Source organism: Pseudophryne corroboree, chromosome 5 (assembly GCF_028390025.1).
Source record: "Pseudophryne corroboree isolate aPseCor3 chromosome 5, aPseCor3.hap2, whole genome shotgun sequence".
Classification (NCBI taxonomy): Eukaryota; Metazoa; Chordata; class Amphibia; order Anura; family Myobatrachidae; genus Pseudophryne; species Pseudophryne corroboree.
The window spans coordinates 728257452-728277927 of record NC_086448.1 but is presented as its reverse complement, the minus strand read 5'-3'; the positions used below and the strand labels follow the sequence as shown (position 1 = coordinate 728277927).

The following is a 20476-nucleotide window of genomic DNA, read 5'->3' as shown; positions in this document are numbered from 1 at the left end:
GTAAGTCTTGGAACATGCAAGGCCCCTGCTGTAACAGGTCTTCCCTGAGAGGAAGAGGCCACGGATCTTCCGTGAGCATTTCCTGAAGATCCGAATACCAGACCCTTCGAGGCCAATCTGGAACAATGAGTATTGCTTGTACTCTGTTTCGTCTTATGATTCTCAACACTTTTGAGATGACAGGAAGAGCAGGGAACACATAGACCGACTGAAACACTCATGGTGTCACTAGGGCGTCTACCGCTACTGCCTGAGGGTCCCTTGACCTGGCACAATACCTCCGAAGCTTTTTGTTGAGGCGTGACGCCATCATGTCTATTTGAGGAAGTCCCCAAAGACTTGCTATCTTTGCAAAGACTTCTTGATGAAGTCCCCACTCTCCTGGATGGAGATCGTGTCTGCTGAGGAAGTCTGCTTCCCAGTTGTCCACTCTCGGTATGAAGACTGCTGACAGAACACTTACGTGATTTTCTGCCCAGCGCAGAATTCTTGTGGCTTCCGCCATAGCCACTCTGCTCCTTGTCCCGCCTTGGCGGTTTACATGAACCACTGCTGTGATGTTGTCTGATTGAATCAGAACCGGTAGGTCGCGAAGAAGATACTCCGCTTGTCGAAGGCCGTTGTATATGGCCCTCAATTCCAGTACGTTGATGTGTAGACAAGCCTCCTGGCTTGACCATATCCCCTGAAAATTTCTTTCTTTTGTGACTGCTCCCCATCCTCGGAGGCTTGCGTCCGTGGTCACCAGAACCCAGTCCTGAACGCCGAACCTGCGACCCTCTAGAAGGTGAGCACTCTGCAGCCACCACAGGAGAGACACCCTGGCCCTGGGGGACAGGCTTATCTTTTTATGAAGGTGTAGATGGGACCCCGACCATTTGTCGAGAAGGTCCCACTGAAACGTCCTCGCATGGAACCTGCCGAAGGGAATGGCCTCGTAGGCTGCCACCATTTTTCCCAGAACACAAGTGCATTGATGCACCGACACTCTTTTTGGTTTTAGCAGGTCCCTGACAATGTTCTGGATGTCTTGGGCTTTTTCTATTGGTAGAAAAACCCTCTTCTGTTCCGTGTCCAGAATCATGCCTAGTAAAGATAGTCGAGTCGTTGGAAGCAACTGTGACTTTGGCAGATTGAGAATCCAACCGTGTTGATGTAACACTCTCAGGGAGAGTGACACGCCTTTCAGCAATTAATCCCTTGATCTCGCCTTTATCAGGAGATCGTCCAAGTACGGGATAATTGTGACACCCTGCTTGCGCAGGAGCACCATAATTTCTGCCATTACCTTGGTGAAAATCCTCGGGGCCGTGGAAAGCCCAAACGGCAACGTCTGAAACTGGTAATGACAGTGCTGTACCACGAAACGTAGGTATTTTTGATGAAGAGGAAATATGTGGACATGAAGGTAGGCATCCTTCACGTCCAGTGACACCATAAAATCCCCTGCTTCCAGACTGGATATCACAGACCGGAGTGATTCCATCTTGAATTTGAACTTTTTCAAGTAAAGGTTTAGTGATTTTAGATTCAAAATTGGTCTGACCGAACCATCCGGCTTCGGGACCACAAACATTGTTGAATAGTACCCTTTTCCCTGTTGGCCTAGGGGAACCTTGACAATCACTTGCTGTTGACACAGCTTTTGAATTGCCTCTAATACCACTCCCCTCTCCGGGGAAGAAGTTGGCAAAGCCGACTTGAGAAATCGGCGAGGGGGCACCTCTTCGAACTCCAGTTTGTAACCTTGAGACACAATTTCCAGTGCCCAAGGATCCACGCCCGATAGGACCCAGACCTGGCTGAAGAATCGAAGACGTGCCCCCACCGGTGCGGACTCCCTCCGTGGAGCCCCAGCATCATGCGGTGGATTTAGCAGAAGCTGGGGAGGACTTTTGCTCCTGGGAACTAGCCGAAGCAGGTGTTCTCTTACCTCTACCCTTACCTCTGGCGAGGAAAGAGGAGCCCCGACCTCTTCTGGACTTATGCGACCGAAAGGACTGCATCTGATATTGTGGGGTTTTCTTTTGCTGTGGGGAAACAAAAGGCAAAAATGTAGATTTACCCGCGGTAGCTGTGGAAACCAGGTCCGCGAGACCATCCCCAAATAAAACTTCACCCTTCTAAGGTAAAACCTCCATATGCTTTTTTGAGTCGGTATCACCTGACCATTGGCGGGTCCACAGAGCTCGCCTTGCCGAAACCGCCATGGCGTTGGCTCTGGAACCAAGCAGCCCCACGTCTCTTTGAGCGTCTCTCATATACAAGACTGCGTCCTTAATGTGGCCTAAAGTCAGGACAACTGTATCCTTGTCCAGGGTATCCATGTCAGCCAACAAGATATCTGTCCATGCCGCAACAGCGCTACAGACCCATGCCCATGCTATTGCCGGCCTGAGTAAAGCCCCTGTATGTGCATAAATGGACTTTAAGGTAGTCTCTTGTCTACGATCTGCAGGATCCTTAAGGGCCGCGGTGTCTGGAGACGGTAGCGCCACCTTTTTGGACAGACGCGTTAATGCCTTGTCCACCCTAGGCGAGGATTCCCAACGTACCCTGTCCTTTGCAGGGAAAGGATACGCCATAAGGATCCTCTTGGGAATCTGCAGTTTTTTGTCTGGAGTTTCCCAAGCTTTTTCAAACAATTTGTTCAGTTCATGAGATGGAGGAAACGTTACCTCAGGTTTCTTCCCCTTAAACATGTGTACCCTCGTGTCAGGAACAGAGGGGTCATCTGTAATATGCAAAACATCTTTTATTGCCACAATCATATAATGAATACTTTTGGTCACCTTAGGGTGCAACCTTGCCTCATCATAGTCGACACTGGAGTCAGAATCCGTGTCGGTATCAGTGTCTACTATTTGTGATAAGGGACGCTTTTGAGACCCTGACGGGCCCTGTGACCCAGGCAATTCCGCGGATTGACTCTCTGCTGTTTCCTTGGACTCAGCTTTGTCCATTCTCTTATTTAATAAGGTCACATTAGCATTTAAAATATTCCACATATCATACCAATCATGAGTCGGCGTTGCCGACGGAGACACCACAATCATCTGCTCCACCACCTCCTTGGATGAGCCTTCCGCTTCAGACATGTCGACACACGCGTACCGACACCCTCACACACACACACAGGGATCTATCTATAAGGGGACAGGTCCCCATTTGGAGAGACAGAGAGAGAGTATGCCAGCACACACCCAGCGCCAACTGACACTGGAAACAATTCCCAGATATAGCGTCCTTCAGCACACTGTGGAGAAAATGGCGCTGGTTAGTGCTGTGCGACCAAGCTCCGCCCTCTCTAGTGGCGGGCTTCGGTCCAGCTCAAATTTACAAATAATGGTGGGGGTAAACATATTCACTGACTCCGCAGCCCATATGTGTTTATCATGCCAAGAAAAGAAGTATATATTGCTGCCCAGGGCGCCCCCCCTGCGCCCTGCACCCAGCAGGGTGGGAGCAACGTGTGGGAGCAATGGCGCGCAGCGTTACCGCTGCACGCTTACCTCAGTGAAGATCAGAAGTCTTCTGCCGCCTTAGACGTCTTCTTTCTTCTTATACTCACCCGGCTTCTATCTTCCGGCTCTGCGAGGAGGACGGCGGCGCGACTCTGAGACGAACGGCAGGGGGATACCTGCGTTCCGATCCCTCTGGAGCTAATGGTGTCCAGTAGCCTAAAAAGCAGAGCCTATCACAGAAGTAGGTCTGCTTCTCTCTCCTCAGTCCCACGATGCAGGGAGCCTGTTGCCAGCAGTGCTCCCTGAAAATAATAAATAACCTAACAAAATTCTTTTATCAGAGAAACTCAGTAGAGCTCCCCTGTAGAGCACCCATTCTCCTCTGGGCACAGAATCTAACTGAGGTCTGGAGGAGGGGCATAGAGGGAGGAGCCAGTGCACACCCATACTAAAAGTTCTTTAGAGTGCCCATATCTCCTGCGGGGCCCGTCTATACCCCATGGTCCTTACAGAGTCCCCAGCATCCTCTAGGATGTAAGAGAAAATGGGGAAAAAAGTTAAAAACCCATGTCGACCTTTTTACATGTTGACTTAGTGCATGCCGACCAATAGTGGTCGACCTAATGACTGTCGACCGAGATCTTGTCAACTTAATGCCTGTAAGCTGATTAAACTCTTTGCTTGTGGCTACATAAGGAGCTCCATTGTTTCTATAGGAGACTACTGCAGATTTGCTGCATGATGTCATGGTGCAGTACATTCAAAATATTTAGGCGCAGAGCTCTATATGGTGATCGTACGGCTGTGTTGGCCATGATGGTTTCTTTATATTTTTCTTTATATGTGGTGTGCATGGGGCTGTGTGTAGTTGCATTGGGAATATGAGGCATGAAGCTGTTGCTCTGCACACAGGGTTACAAATGGATATCGAACGTATTGGGCACAGAACTGGATGGGTCTGCTTAGTTGGCATGAGATTGTCACCAAGCACCGATTGTCTGGGCACCAAGCTGTAAATGTAAAACATGAGGTTGTTTGTTTTGGCACATGGCCATAGGGGGTGAGCATTAGGCTGTATATATCAAAATAAGAATGTGTGTAATTAGTATGAGACTTGGTGGTGGGGTTACTGTGATGATGGGCATAGAGCTTGGGATGACCATGGCATGGTGATGCGTGCCATAGAAGCAATGTTTTGTGTGCATTAGGGCACTTTTTAATGTCTTCTGTTGGCATCCTGTTCATAGGCTACATAGTCCAGATATGGCTACAAAGATAGGAGAGGACAAACATTTTAATGTTTCTATTATAAAGTTTAACGTGTTTGATAGATGGCTCATGCTCCATGTGTGGATGACGGGTCCACCTCATCTAGTTATGGCGCAGCAACAGGTCAAAGAGGTGCTTAAATGTGTGTGGTTCATTGTTTCCATTACTAGCATGAGATGGCTGGTGGACAGCCCAATGCACAGTTGTGTGAACAGGCCAAACAAAAGTGTTATTTATTAGTTGGGCACAAACCACACATTCCAGTACACCAGATGTAGGCATTTCTATGTTTTGTGACCCGTATAAGTTGATTTTTTAACCTTGTGCTGTTACTGCAGTGGTTCTGCAGCCAGGGGGTAACCCTGCATGCAGCGCTGAAGTTGGCTGGTTTCTCAGTAGTGATCACGGTCAGCCGTCCACGTGAGCTTTAGTAAATGTAAAGAGTAAGAGCCAGCAAACATTCGGGAAGCTGAGGACTGAACTATCTTTGTTTTTTATCATGATAACAGTTTGTTACATTGATTGTGAAGGTCTTTACCCAAAGAAGACTAGGCACTTCTATGAACTATAACTTCTTATAAAGAGATTACAGCTAATGATTAACTTGTTAAACTTTGATAATGTGTGGCGTTCTAATTATACTGAACATTTGGGATGGTGTCAGAACAGGCAGGGTGTGTGCGCTGAGAAGAGCCTGTCCTCTGGGCCTTAACCTCAGTGGTATCATTTACTGTATGTACTAGGCAGTGATGCAGCTTTACACCACATCCCGCTCCAGCTTTTATATACTGTTTATTGCTATCTGTGTACCAAGGATTATCTTTCTCTGTTGTGTAATCAGTCATACATAGAGATCTGTACATAAGAAGTGATAAAATAATGTATGAATTAAAGAAACAAACAATAAACCTTCACTTGTCCCTTAGACCTTGGCTAAACAATCCATTGCTTCATAAGATTTGATTGCAACAAGGGCAAACAGTGAAACGCTATCCAGAATATTTCCTCTGACAGGCCATCTGCAGAGCAGTAACATTCTCATGGATGCAGCACAACTCGGCAAGGGCTCAGGAAACAGTGTCTTGTGACATCGTTTCCTCAGTGTGGTTTGTGCTGCCTCGTATCCTGCAAATAAAATCACCTCCTACCTTTTGGCTGCGCCGTTTCTGTTGGCTTCGTAATTCTTTAGCAAATGTGTTTTATTTAAGCGTTTCCCAACCTTGCTGGGGGTTTTTCTGTATACAGTTTCAACAATAATACCAGTTTCTCTAACGTCCTAAGTGGATGCTGGGGACTCCGAAAGGACCATGGGGAACAGCGGCTCCGCAGGAGACTGGGCACAAAAGTAAAAGCTTTAGGACTACCTGGTGTGCACTGGCTCCTCCCCCCATGACCCTCCTCCAAGCCTCAGTTAGAATTTTGTGCCCGGCCGAGAAGGGTGCATTCTAGGACTCTCCTGAGTTTCTAAGAAAAAGTTTAGTTTTAGGTTTTTTATTTTCAGTGAATCCTGCTGGCAACAGGTTCACTGCACCGAGGGACTAAGGGGAGAAAAAGCGAACTCACCTGCGTGCAGAGTGGATTGGGTTTCTTAGGCTACTGGACATTAGCTCCAGAGGGACGATCACAGGCCCAGCCATGGATGGGTCCCAGAGCCGCGCCGCCGGCCCCCTTACAGAGCCAGAAGACTGAAGAGGTCCGGAAAATCGGCGGCAGAAGACGTCCTGTCTTCAATAAGGTAGCGCACAGCACCGCAGCTGTGCGCCATTGCTCTCAGCACACTTCACACTCCGGTCACTGAGGGTGCAGGGCGCTGGGGGGGGCGCCCTGAGACGCAATAAAAACACCTTAGATGGCAAAAAATACATCACATATAGCTCCTGGGCTATATGGATGCATTTAACCCCTGCCAATTTTTCCTTAAAAAAGCGTGAGAAAGGCCGCCGAGAAGGGGGCGGAGCCTATCTCCTCAGCACACTGGCGCCATTTTCCCTCACAGCTCCGTTGGAGGGAAGCTTCCTGACTCTCCCCTGCAGTCCTGCACTACAGAAACAGGGTAAAACAAGAGAGGGGGGGCACTAAATTGGCAGATAAATCTATACAGCAGCTATATAAGGGAAAAACACTTATATAAGGTTATCCCTTTATATATATATAGCGCTCTGGTGTGTGCTGGCAAACTCTCCCTCTGTCTCCCCAAAGGGCTAGTGGGGTCCTGTCCTCTATCAGAGCATTCCCTGTGTGTGTGCTGTGTGTCGGTACGTTGTGTCGACATGTATGAGGAGGAAAATGGTATGGAGGCGGAGCAATTGCCTGTAATAGTGATGTCACCCCCTAGGGAGTCGACACCTGACTGGATGGTCTTATGGAAGGAATTGCGTGATAGTGTCAGCACTTTACAAAAGACTGTTGACGACATGAGACAGCCGGCAAATCAGTTATTACCTGTACAGGCGTCTCAAACACCGTCAGGGGCTCTAAAGCGCCCGTTACCTCAGATGGTCGACACAGACCCAGACACGGACACTGACTCCAGTGTCGACGGTGAGGAAACAAACGTATTTTCCAGTAGGGCCACACGTTACATGATCACGGCAATGAAGGAGGTTTTGAACATTTCTGATACTACAAGTACCACAAAAAAGGGTATTATGTGGGGTGTGAAAAAACTACCTGTAGTTTTTCCTGAATCAGATGAATTAAATGAGGTGTGTGATGAAGCGTGGGTTTCCCCCGATAAAAAACTGCTAATTTCTAAAAAATTATTGGCATTATACCCTTTCCCGCCAGAGGTTAGGGCGCGTTGGGAAACACCCCCTAGGGTAGATAAGGCGCTCACACGCTTATCAAAACAAGTGGCGTTACCGTCTCCTGATACGGCCGCCCTCAAGGAACCAGCTGATAGGAAGCTGGAAAATATCCTAAAAAGTATATACACACATACTGGTATTATACTGCGACCAGCAATCGCCTCAGCCTGGATGTGCAGTGCTGGGGTGGCTTGGTCGGATTCCCTGACTGAAAATATTGATACCCTGGACAGGGACAATATATTATTGACTATAGAGCATTTAAAGGATGCATTTCTATATATGCGAGATGCACAGAGGGATATTTGCACTCTGGCATCAAGAGTAAGTGCGCTGTCCATTTCTGCCAGAAGAGGGTTATGGACGCGACAGTGGTCAGGTGATGCGGATTCCAAACGGCATATGGAAGTATTGCCGTATAAAGGGGAGGAGTTATTTGGGGTCGGTCTATCGGACCTGGTGGCCACGGCAACGGCTGGGAAATCCACCTTTTTACCCCAGGTCGCCTCTCAGCAGAAAAAGACACCGTCTTTTCAGGCTCAGTCCTTTCGTCCCCATAAGGGCAAGCGGGCAAAAGGCCACTCATATCTGCCCCGGGGCAGAGGAAGGGGAAAAAGACTGCAGCAGGCAGCCTCTTCCCAGGAACAGAAGCCCTCCCCCGCTTCTGCCAAGTCCTCAGCATGACGCTGGGGCCTTACAAGCGGACTCAGGCACGGTGGGGGCCCGTCTCAAGAATTTCAGCGCGCAGTGGGCTCACTCGCAAGTGGACCCCTGGATCCTGCAGGTAGTATCTCAGGGGTACAAACTGGAATTCGAGACGTCTCCCCCTCGCCGGTTCCTGAAGTCTGCCTTACCAACGTCTCCCTCCGACAGGGAGGCGGTATTGGAAGCCATTCACAAGCTGTATTCCCAGCAGGTGATACTCAAGGTACCCCTCCTACAACAGGGAAAGGGGTATTATTCCACGCTGTTTGTGGTACCGAAGCCGGACGGCTCGGTGAGACCTATTTTAAATCTGAAATCCTTGAACACTTACATACAAAGGTTCAAATTCAAGATGGAGTCACTCAGAGCAGTGATAGCGAACCTGGAAGAAGGGGACTATATGGTGTCTCTGGACATCAAGGATGCTTACCTCCATGTCCCAATTTGCCCTTCTCACCAAGGGTACCTCAGGTTTGTGGTACAGAACTGTCACTATCAGTTTCAGACGCTGCCGTTTGGATTGTCCACGGCACCCCGGGTCTTTACCAAGGTAATGGCCGAAATGATGATTCTTCTTCGAAGAAAAGGCGTCTTAATTATCCCTTACTTGGACGATCTCCTGATAAGGGCAAGGTCCAGAGAACAGTTAGAGGTCGGAGTAGCACTATCTCAAGTAGTACTACAACAGCACGGGTGGATTCTAAATATTCCAAAATCGCAGCTGATTCCAACGACACGTCTGCTGTTCCTAGGGATGATTCTGGACACAGTCCAGAAAAAGGTGTTTCTCCCGGAGGAGAAAGCCAGGGAGTTATCCGACCTAGTCAGGAACCTCCTAAAACCAGGCCAAGTGTCAGTGCATCAATGCACAAGGGTCCTGGGAAAATGGTGGCTTCTTACGAAGCGATTCCATTCGGCAGATTCCACGCAAGAACTTTTCAGTGGGATCTGCTGGACAAATGGTCCGGATCGCATCTTCAAATGCATCAGCGGATAACCCTGTCTCCAAGGACAAGGGTGTCTCTCCTGTGGTGGTTGCAGAGTGCTCATCTTCTAGAGGGCCGCAGATTCGGCATTCAGGACTGGGTCCTGGTGACCACGGATGCCAGCCTGAGAGGCTGGGGAGCAGTCACACAGGGAAGAAATTTCCAGGGCTTGTGGTCAAGCATGGAAACGTCACTTCACATAAATATCCTGGAACTAAGGGCCATTTACAATGCCCTAAGTCAGGCAAGGCCTCTGCTTCAGGGTCAGCCGGTGTTGATCCAGTCGGACAACATCACGGCAGTCGCCCACGTAAACAGACAGGGCGGCACAAGAAGCAGGAGGGCAATGACGGAAGTTGCAAGGATTCTTCGCTGGGCGGAAAATCATGTGATAGCACTGTCAGCAGTGTTCATTCCGGGAGTGGACAACTGGGAAGCAGACTTCCTCAGCAGACACGACCTCCACCCGGGGGAATGGGGACTTCACCCAGAAGTCTTCCACATGATTGTGAACCGTTGGGAAAAACCAAAGGTGGACATGATGGCGTCCCGCCTCAACAAAAAACTGGACAGATATTGCGCCAGGTCAAGGGACCCTCAGGCAATAGCTGTGGACGCTCTGGTAACACCATGGGTGTACCAGTCAGTGTATGTGTTCCCCCCTCTGCCTCTCATACCCAAGGTACTGAGAATCATAAGGAGGAGAGGAGTAAGGACTATACTCGTAGCTCCAGATTGGCCAAGAAGGACTTGGTACCCGGAACTTCAAGAGATGCTCACGGAGGACCCGTGGCCTCTACCTCTAAGAAAGGACCTGCTCCAGCAGGGACCCTGTCTGTTCCAAGACTTACCGCGGCTGCGTTTGACGGCATGGCGGTTGAACGCCGGATCCTGAAGGAAAAAGGCATTCCGGATGAAGTCATCCCTACCCTGATCAAAGCCAGGAAGGATGTAACTGTGCAACATTATCACCGTATTTGGCGTAAATATGTTGCGTGGTGTGAGGCCAGGAAGGCCCCTACAGAGGAATTTCAACTGGGTCGTTTCCTGCATTTCCTGCAAACAGGACTTTCTATGGGCCTAAAATTAGGGTCCATTAAGGTTCAAATTTCGGCCCTGTCGATATTCTTCCAGAAAGAACTAGCTTCAGTTCCTGAAGTTCAGACGTTTGTCAAGGGGGTACTGCATATACAGCCTCCTTTTGTGCCTCCAGTGGCACCTTGGGATCTCAATGTAGTTTTGGGGTTCCTAAAATCACATTGGTTTGAACCACTCACCACTGTGGACTTAAAATATCTCACATGGAAAGTGGTAATGCTGTTAGCCCTGGCTTCAGCCAGGCGTGTCTCAGAATTGGCGGCTTTATCCTATAAAAGCCCTTACCTAATTTTTCATACGGACAGGGCAGAATTGAGGACTCGTCCTCAATTTCTCCCTAAGGTGGTTTCAGCGTTTCACTTAAACCAGCCTATTGTGGTACCTGCGGCTACTATGGACTTGGAGGATTCCAAGTTACTGGACGTAGTCAGGGCCCTGAAAATATATGTTTCCAGGACGGCTGGAGTCAGAAAATCTGACTCGCTGTTTATCCTGTATGCACCCAACAAGCTGGGTGCTCCTGCTTCTAAGCAGACTATTGCTCGTTGGATTTGTAGTACAATTCAGCTTGCACATTCTGTGGCAGGCTTGCCACAGCCAAAATCTGTAAATGCCCATTCCACAAGGAAGGTGGGCTCATCTTGGGCGGCTGCCCGAGGGGTCTCGGCTTTACAACTTTGCCGAGCAGCTACTTGGTCAGGGGCAAACACGTTTGCTAAATTCTACAAATTTGATACCCTGGCTGAGGATGACCTGGAGTTCTCTCATTCGGTGCTGCAGAGTCATCCGCACTCTCCCGCCCGTTTGGGAGCTTTGGTATAATCCCCATGGTCCTTTCGGAGTCCCCAGCATCCACTTAGGACGTTAGAGAAAATAAGAATTTACTTACCGATAATTCTATTTCTCATAGTCCGTAGTGGATGCTGGGCGCCCATCCCAAGTGCGGATTGTCTGCAATACTTGTACATAGTTATTGTTACAAAAATCGGGTTATTATTGTTGTGAGCCATCTTTCTGAGGCTCCTCTGTTATCATGCTGTTAACTGGGTTCAGATCACAAGTTGTACGGTGTGATTGGTGTGGCTGGTATGAGTCTTACCCGGGATTCAAAATCCTTCCTTATTGTGTACGCTCGTCCGGGCACAGTATCCTAACTGAGGCTTGGAGGAGGGTCATGGGGGGAGGAGCCAGTGCACACCAGGTAGTCCTAAAGCTTTTACTTTTGTGCCCAGTCTCCTGCGGAGCCGCTGTTCCCCATGGTCCTTTCGGAGTCCCCAGCATCCACTACGGACTATGAGAAATAGAATTATCGGTAAGTAAATTCTTATTCCCCCCCCCCCCCCCCCCCGGATCTGGGACTCCGGGTCGACAGTGTCTAGGTCGACACCTATTGGTTGACAGTAAGTCGACACAAGAAATTGGTCGATATGAACAAGGTCGACCTGGAAAAAGGTCAACATGAGGTTTTTTTTTCCTTCCTTTTTTTTTTTGTGTGTGTTATTTTCTTCGTAAAGTGACGGGAACCCCAATTAGTGCACCGTGTCCCCTTGCAGTGCCTCGCTCTGCTGCCGTTCTCAATTGTAGTCCACGGGGATTGGAAAGTATGACAAAGTTACAACAAAAAATAGTGAAAAACTCATGTCGACCGTTTTCAATGTCGACCATGTTCATGCCAACCTATTTTTGTGTGTCGATAAACATGCGTCAACCTGAGGTGTGTCAACCTAAGTGCTGTCGACCCAGAGTCCAGATACTGGTTTTTTTTTTAATATACCCCAATACCTTTAAATAATCTTGCAGTACAGTACCTCTCAAAATCTTTATCCCTCTGTAGTGGTTTTCTAGCCGTTTCACATGGTTTTGAGCTTTAAGGTGGCCATCCACTACTCAGACTTGAATGAACTGCAGATCTCAGATTTCTCTTTAACTCTCCCGGGAGCTTCCCGGGAATCGGATCTGACCCTGGGCTTAATTTTCACTACATTCACTTCAGATATATCTGATGCGATCTATCATGTGTCAGATCACATCGGATATATCTGATGCACACATGCTACATGCGATTGATCTGATGCTGCTGCCGCATCATGTGGTGGGTGGGAGTGGCCAGGGAGATGCCAGTCAAGTGACGCTTCAGATGAATCTGATCAGATACATCTGAAGTAAAAAAAACACTCCGATGTTCACCTGATTTCTTCAGATTCAGATAAATAGTTGGAGCAGCCTCAGAGATCTCTAGTTCAGACAAATCTGACACGGGAGTGCGCATCGGATCGGAAGAGCCATCCGATGTGACACTTTTCTTCAGATTTGACGGTCAGATGCGTCGAAATCTGAAGAATACTGCCCAAATCGGACTAGTGGATGGGGGCCTTTTACTGTATTTAATAGGTAATATTTAAAAACCCCTGTGTTCAATGAACTATATGTAGATACATATTTTCCATTTTTTCAATGTCCAATGTAAATATGCAACTGACGTATATATAAAATAAAAAAAAGTCTCCTTAAAGGACTTATTATTAGTTACACTGGTTATTTATATACTGACGGCATATTTATAATTTCTTTATTTATTGCTGTTTTAAATGTAGTGGATAAATAGCATCTAGCAGGCTATTGCAGTTAGGATGGGCATTAACAGACAACGAGGTTAGAGGGCCGTGCTTGCAAGCTTACAATCCAATGTATTAAAGGTTAGGTGTTACAGCCTGAAAAAAAAAGTCCTGTACTGAGGAATGAGAGCAGGTTAGAGTGGGACTAGAGAGACGGAGATCTTGGTAGAGAGAGAGGGCAGAAAGGTTGTTTGAAGAGATGTCTGTGTAGCTTTGTTAACGGCTTTCCGTGTTAGTCGTAGTAGTACATTATACTTGATTAAGTAAATTACAGGCAACCAGATGGTAGATTTTACATTGAGGCTGCAGCTCCCCAAACCTCCCCCCTTCTATAAAATCCTCTCCTCCCAGAAATCCCACAGTCCCTGCACTGGTTCCACATTGTAAGCCCTTTCTTCAGCTAATCACAAGCTAGACTGTTTGGGGTGGTGTTTTCTCATCCTAGGACTGCCAGACTGGATGACATTAGCAGAAAGTGCTTCCAGGGGTCTATGTACTAACCCTAGAGATAAAGTGGATGTAACTAAAGTACCTACCAACCAGCTGGCCGGTACTTTTATATTTTTCCACTTTATCGCTATCTATGGTTTTGTACATATACCCACCCACCCCCAATGTGAAACTGCTTGCATGCCGGCTTTACCTGGCTTCTAGGGCCGCAGTCAGTGCAATCCCTAGAAGAAGAGATTTACAGGATTGCACGTTTTTTTCCCCCCGACTAGATTCTTTGAGCAATAGATAATTATGGATTCCAGGCCAGCGTTGACCTGACCTGTAGCCCGGACTAGAAATTACGGGAATCGACACTGCCAATGAGGCAACCAATATTGGGAATGACAAAGCAGAGCAGCAGTTGACGGAAATTCAGGTCAGCATAGATTGTAGGCATACCTAGATTCCATGTTGATGTTAATATCTGTGTATGCAGAGCTAATTATTCTGTTCAGATGCCACTGAATTGTGTTCACCATTATCCCTTTTCCTCCTCCCAGAGCTCTATTGTCAGTTTTACTGAGGAATGATAATAATTTGGGGTGTGGCTTCCTGGTAAAGAGGTGTGTAACCACACTGAGGATGACATAAGAGATATTTAGAGGTGTAGCCCGGTACACAAAGAAGATAACAACATATGGCAGAAAAGCAGGTAGAAGAGAGAGCTCTCCATTGGTATCCCCTAATTCTGAAGTCTTCAGAACATGTTGTTCATGCATGTGTTCTATCCAGATGTGCATATATATATCCGCATCACTTGTGTATTACGCGGCCATTTAGCCCTTATAGTAAGGAAGTTGGAGTTGGTGAATAGGCAGTAGACTGGATTGAGAATATTTTCGTGACAGTGTTTTGCGACATGCACATAGATTTGCCTGAATTTGACTCCTCCTGTGTCTCATAGTTGTGACATGGTCTTCCTTTTTATCTCCAGAATGTTTAGTCTTTACTTTTGTCTCTTTGTCAGTCTCATAGTTAAAAATCACTTTTGGATGAAACATTCTAAATTTATCCTTCTGATTACTTACCTGGGTTTCAGCTCCTACTGCAAGTATTTAGTAAGTGTCCAATTCACTGCCTGTATGAAGAAAGACCAAGTGGCGGGAGAGCAAACTTTGCTGCATGAGTGGGGATCTCTCCTCGTTTGTTCCTGCTGCCTGGATAATTGTGTGTTGTACAGGCAGCATGTTGCAGGGACGTGCAGTGAGCTAAATGGCTCAGAAGGCACTGGCTAACCCCAGAGCCAGATTTACATGCAATATATAAGCCAAAGGGTACATCTGGGCATTATACACAGGTGCAGCAGTATAAACTCCTGGAAATCTGGTGAGTTTTGATTAGATATGTGTGGAAAGGATACACAAGGGAGGCACTGTCTCACCTGCCATAAACTTTTTACTCCAGAGTTTGGGTTATAAAAATTATTAGAATAATGCAAAGAAGATATTTCAAACAAATTTATCAGTATTTTTCATATATTTTATTCAGTCAAAACTCTGGTTTAAACATAAGTATGACAGGAAAGGCGCTGCCTCACCCCACCGCACGTCACTGGCATGTTGACCAGCATTGCAAATGAGCAGCATCAGCGAGCTCCAGATATCTGGGGTAACACAGAAATTCATGAACTCTGAAACAGATCATCTGGGATCTGGTTTATCTAAGAACAGGCATGTCAAACTCAAAATCCCAACTGGGCCGAATAATGAAGGTCTAAAGGGCCCCATACACTACAGCGACATGTCGGACCCTCCTGTCGCATAAGATTTCCCTTGAACCGCCCAGCAGCCTCCCGAGCGTCAGGATCGCATAGGATACATCGTATGTGGTCCTTTTGCATACAATGTATCTTATGCAATCCTAGCCATGCTTTTGGGATCCGACATATCACGAGTGCAGCACTAATGATCTAGGGGCTCCGATCCGTTGCTCACGGGACCGCGCATCGAATCGGATGTAAAACATATCCGATTTTTTAGTTTTCATCCGATTTATCGGCCCGAAATGTCGAAATCGGATGAAATCAGGCATTTTCGTTGTTTACGAGGCCCTTTAGTCTTGTGTGGGCCGCAAGAAAAAGAGTCATATATGCAATTTTCAAAGCTTTTTTTTTTTTTAGTAAAACCAACAATAAAGTATAGTCAAAGATGTCAAGTATCATGAAGAAAACATTGACTTTAATGCAGTGGTGCAAGTAGGAATCATTTCTTAGTGGTACTGAGTGCGCGCGTGGCAAAAAAATGGGTGTGTGATACACATATAGTGGCCAAATACAAATGTGCCCTCAGTAGTGCAGTGCCATATACACATAAGCCACCAGTAGTGCAGTTCCAGATACACACGTGCCCCCAATAGTGCCAGATACACACGTGCCCCCCACATGCGCCAGATACACACGTGCCCCCCACATGCGCCAGATACACACGTGCCCCCCACATGCGCCAGATACACACGTGCCCCCCACATGCGCCAGATACACACGTGCCCCCCACATGCACCCGATAACATATGCTTGATTGGCTCATGAACCGGTGCCTGATTTAAGATACCCACGCCGCCGCCGGAGACCGGTCTGAGGAGCAGGAGAGGCGCGCGCTGCTCTCTCCTGCCCTCGCTGCAAGCAAAGGACCCTTACCCGATCCCTGACCGCGGGCCGCAAAAGGATGCGGTAGGTGCCGCATGTGGCCCGTGGGCTGCGAGTTTGACACCCCTGATCTAAGAATATGCCATACAAGCTGTATTTCCATTTAGCTTGGAATTGGCAATTAAAAGCGTGAGTAATGTGAGAAACAGTGTGTCACTAAGCTGAGTATAATGGCAGGTCATATCAATTAGATGATCAATCTATTTTGTCTTCATGTTTCACATATAAAGAATTCAGTTATGGGATTAATAGCGGAAAGAATTGTTTATTTAAATGCAGAGATGTTGTGAACCGAAAAGTGACACTAGTGATTTTCTTTGGTTGAAAGAAATGCTGTATCCTCCATCATTGTTTTCTATTGTGCATCAGCTTCAGCGCTGTGTCATTCACCGCATAATGGCGTCTGGGCATTTCCTGAAGACGGATTGTGTACACACATCAAAATTAGCAGATGGGTGTGATTGCTAAATAAACAAATGATCTCCTGCGCTTCAACAGACGGCGCTGCTCTGTTCCCAGGTGGTAATCCGTAACCACGGCTAGTATTATTAATGAATGAACAAGCGTCCACAAATAACAACAGGATAGTTTATCATTTTGATGCTTGATAACCTCAGAAAAAAAAAGAGGGAGAGGTGATACCATGCGTGGAACGTGCTACGTTGGGTGGATCAAACTACTCACAAGAGCATGTCTTGTATGTTTGCCTGTAATCATTAGCAATGCTGCATCTCTAGTCCTGCTGTACTGGAACTGGTTAAGCTCAGTGTGAAGCACAGAAATGTAATACAACTTTTATTAGCCAAGTACATATAAAATATGGGTAATAACAGAAATCTTGTATCCACCATAAACGGAGTACCGGAATTGTGGAGGTATGTAGCTGCTGAATCCTACCCGGGAATACAGAACTCAGCTGGTGGCAGGAAATCTCCAAGATGGGCAGGTACTGGTAGGTTACTGAACACACACACACCAGTTGTAAAGTGTCAGGGGACTAAAGGCCTAATTCAGACCTGGTCGCACGCAGGCTTTTCTTTGCACTACTACGACCAGGTAATCGCCACCTACAGGGGAAGGGGGTAAGCCATACTTGCCTACCTGACCCTCTCCATGAGGGAGAAAATGCTCTGTTCCTGGACTTTCCTGGTAATGTATGATTGCCATCACCTGTGGTGAGCTAGTTAATTGATAAGAAAGGTGTTTCACCACAGGTGATGGCAATCATACATTACCAGGAAAGTCCAGGAACAGAGCATTTTCTCCCTCATGGAGAGGGTCAGGTAGGCAAGTATGGGGTAAGCACTTTGCAGGGGTGCGATCGGCTGTGCAGTGAGCTGCACAAACAAAAGTTTGTGCAGTTTCTGCACAGCCCAGGACTTAGCCGCTGCGACGATCCGGACAGGTGGTGACGTCAGGAATCCTCCTCAGGAACGGCTGACATGCCTGCGTTTTTACTGACACTCCCAGAAAATGGTGAGTTGCCGCCCACGAACGCCTTCTGCCTGTCAATCTTCTTGCGATCACCGGTGTGATCACTTTCTTCGTTAGATACGTCGCTGGACGACGTGCCTGCGTATTGCGGGCCACACGCATGCAGTGTTCAGACCTGATCGAACGGCTGCGAAAAAAATGCAGCGTGCAGTCGGGTCTGAATGACCCCTTAAGTGCTGTACTGCTTTACATTTAAAGTTTTCACCTCCAACCCACTAGGAAGCTGCAGCTTACAAAAGTCACCTCTTCATAAAGTCTCAAGACAGCAAGTTTTTTCTTCTGTACCTATTTCTCTATGTGTATATCCATGAGCTATAACAGTAAAACACTGATTATCTCTTTACAATAGCACCTGCCGAGGAGTGGGATATATTATGCAGCAAGTGAACACTCAGAGGTTTTTTATTTGCTCCTAACCCTGAGGCCCACAGTTTGCTAGTGCACTATTAATGTCCTAGTAGAAACATTGTAAATTGAGATGAGACAGTCCTAGTACACTTTTACTATTCATTTAAAGATATGAGACCATCATATCGTGAATTACCTATAGTTTGTGTTTACACTTGCGCTTTCTAAGTCAGGCTATTTGAGCAAATACAGTACAACTTACCAGAAAGTAAGTCCTGAATTTCCAAGCCATTGAAGCAGAAACATTAGTTAGTTACAGAATTATGCCCCAATGAATAATTTAGTAATTGTACAACATGAAACACCCTGATTATTATTATTATTATGATGGTTTTTCTTTAAACATGTTTTGGGTTTATATCTAAAAGCACAAATGGAAACCACTTATAAATGCTTTGCATTGGATATGTGTTTCATATGCAGTTATTCCCAATGACGGAACTTCATCAGACTTAGATCTCTGCCCCTCAAGTATGAAGACTGATGTGATTTGTGCCCCAGCACGGCTACAGGAGGGGGTATTCTTTAGGAGTCCTCACCTGCTGACTGCTTACACTCCCCCCAACCCAAGCTTTGCCTCCAGAAGTTACACCAGTGGTTATACCTACAATTGATACAAGCTGCATGTATTTACAATTGTGTCTAAAAGAATTGTTGCGTGGTAGTTTTCTTCAATTATTTCAATCGCTTATTCTTTTCATTGGGGTTCCTGGGGGTGCAGTTTTCAGTATTAACAGAAGAGCTCACAGCATCATAGTGAAAACTGCCTAGGGTGGTCTGCACTCGGTTGAAGTCTCTCTTTATAGCAGGGCCATTTGGATTTGTTAAATCAGTTGCGGGCCATTTTTTTGAAGGCCCCTTCCCCCCCCAATGCACGCCCTCTCCTAGGAAAGTGGGTGTGGCCTTACACATAATGCCCACATTAGTGCTCCTTACACATAATGGCCACAGTAATTGATGCTCACATATGCTTCCCTCAGTAATGATAGACAAACATAGTGCCCCAGTATAGTTCTAGCAGGGCACTCACCACCACTGCAGTACAGGTCCCATCCAGACTCCTGCACACCACTGGTTCAGGTCCTGGGTCCACTCTGCACCGCAGCACAGCCAGTCCTCTTGCCCGTTGAGATCTCTCTCAAAACTGCCTCACATCACCGTCCGGAGCCGTTTTCTACGCACTGCATCATGGAAGATGTAGTTTTCGTACACTGCACAGTGAGAAAACTACAAATCCCATGATGCCGTGTGCGGAGGACTGCTCTACACTCTGCAGCTGCCTTTGCAGGATCCTGGGCCGGAGAAATTGCTTCTCCGGTCTGTATAAGGCTTGCGGGCTGGAGGTTCCCCACCCCTGCTTTATAGAGCAGGAGGTGGTAAGGGAAGGACATGTGCCCCTTCCACTTCCAAAGACTACAAAAACTAAACGGCATATTTAAGTAGCCGTGGGGTTTAATCAGCTAATTACGGTGTGGTGCTGGGAAAGGCTGGTCAATGAAATAATATTTTTCCACTGTGCCAAAAATCAGTGATTACCACACGGAACTTACTGATTCTGTGTAAACTGCGGAATCAATGGGATTTCCCTGGTCATTAAACCCTGATGGTGCCTTTTCTCTGGGACATTTCCTGAAGCTGCGAGGAAAAGTACACCCTTGGAGATGTACGCGCAGTTTACTCCCTGCTAATTGAATTGAGCTGTTATGGTAATCCGTGGGAAATGTCACTTGATTTACAATCCAAAGTGTAGTATGTGGAGTTTATATGTTTTCCTGTGTTCTCCAGCTTTTTTCCAAATGGGGGTTTATTCTTGAAGCAGTAAAGAGAGTGCAGAATTGAGCCAGTGGAGAAGTTGCCCATGGCAACCTATCAGCTGCTACTTTTAATTTTAGAGTGTGCATTTATAAATGTTACCTCATCACTGATTGGTTGCCACCTTTTAATTTTAGAGTATGCATTTATAAATGTTACCTCATCACTGATTGGTTGCCATGGGCAACTTCTCCACTGGTTCACTTCTCCACGCATTAAATGTGTAATTCAAGGTACTAATTCCTGCACTCCATAGGTAATACAAAAATCCACCCCACTTAGGACAATGAAAAGTGTTCCGCTTAAAGCCCCACTACAGAATGCCTAGCCAATCACAAGCAGCTTTGCACAATATGATTGGCTGGTGGAGAGGGCTGTCCCGGGTACTCCTTGCATTACTTACGCGTCAATAAAGATTCATGGAATTTCTATTCATTTGGGCGGAAAAAGCAATAAACTATGCTTGGGAGCTCCATTTATGTCAGTGGACTCCTAGTAACAATGGAGTGTCCACTCAACGGTAATGATTTAGAGGAATGCAGCACAACACTGATCGTACTACTGCTATTAACACATAGGTGGGTATGCAATGCTTGTTAGATCCTTTCTGTCGGAAAAATGGCAGCTTGATTGAATAGGTCGGAACAGTTTCCGACCTAAAAAAGTCAGACTGCCGTCTTTC

General features: G+C 46.9%; 1 protein-coding gene and 1 long non-coding RNA gene across 3 annotated transcripts in view; both read left to right on the top strand.

Annotated features, from left to right (window-relative positions):
• WWP1 (WW domain containing E3 ubiquitin protein ligase 1) overlaps positions 1-20476 on the top strand; it is a 340005-nt gene that overhangs the window by 153828 nt on the left and 165701 nt on the right. The gene's annotated exons all lie outside the window — the stretch shown is intronic.
• Positions 13671-18646, top strand: LOC134928372 (uncharacterized). Its single transcript, XR_010177905.1, has 3 exons — positions 13671-13812; positions 13937-14088; positions 18406-18646. It is a non-coding gene; the product is annotated as an uncharacterized LOC134928372 (long non-coding RNA).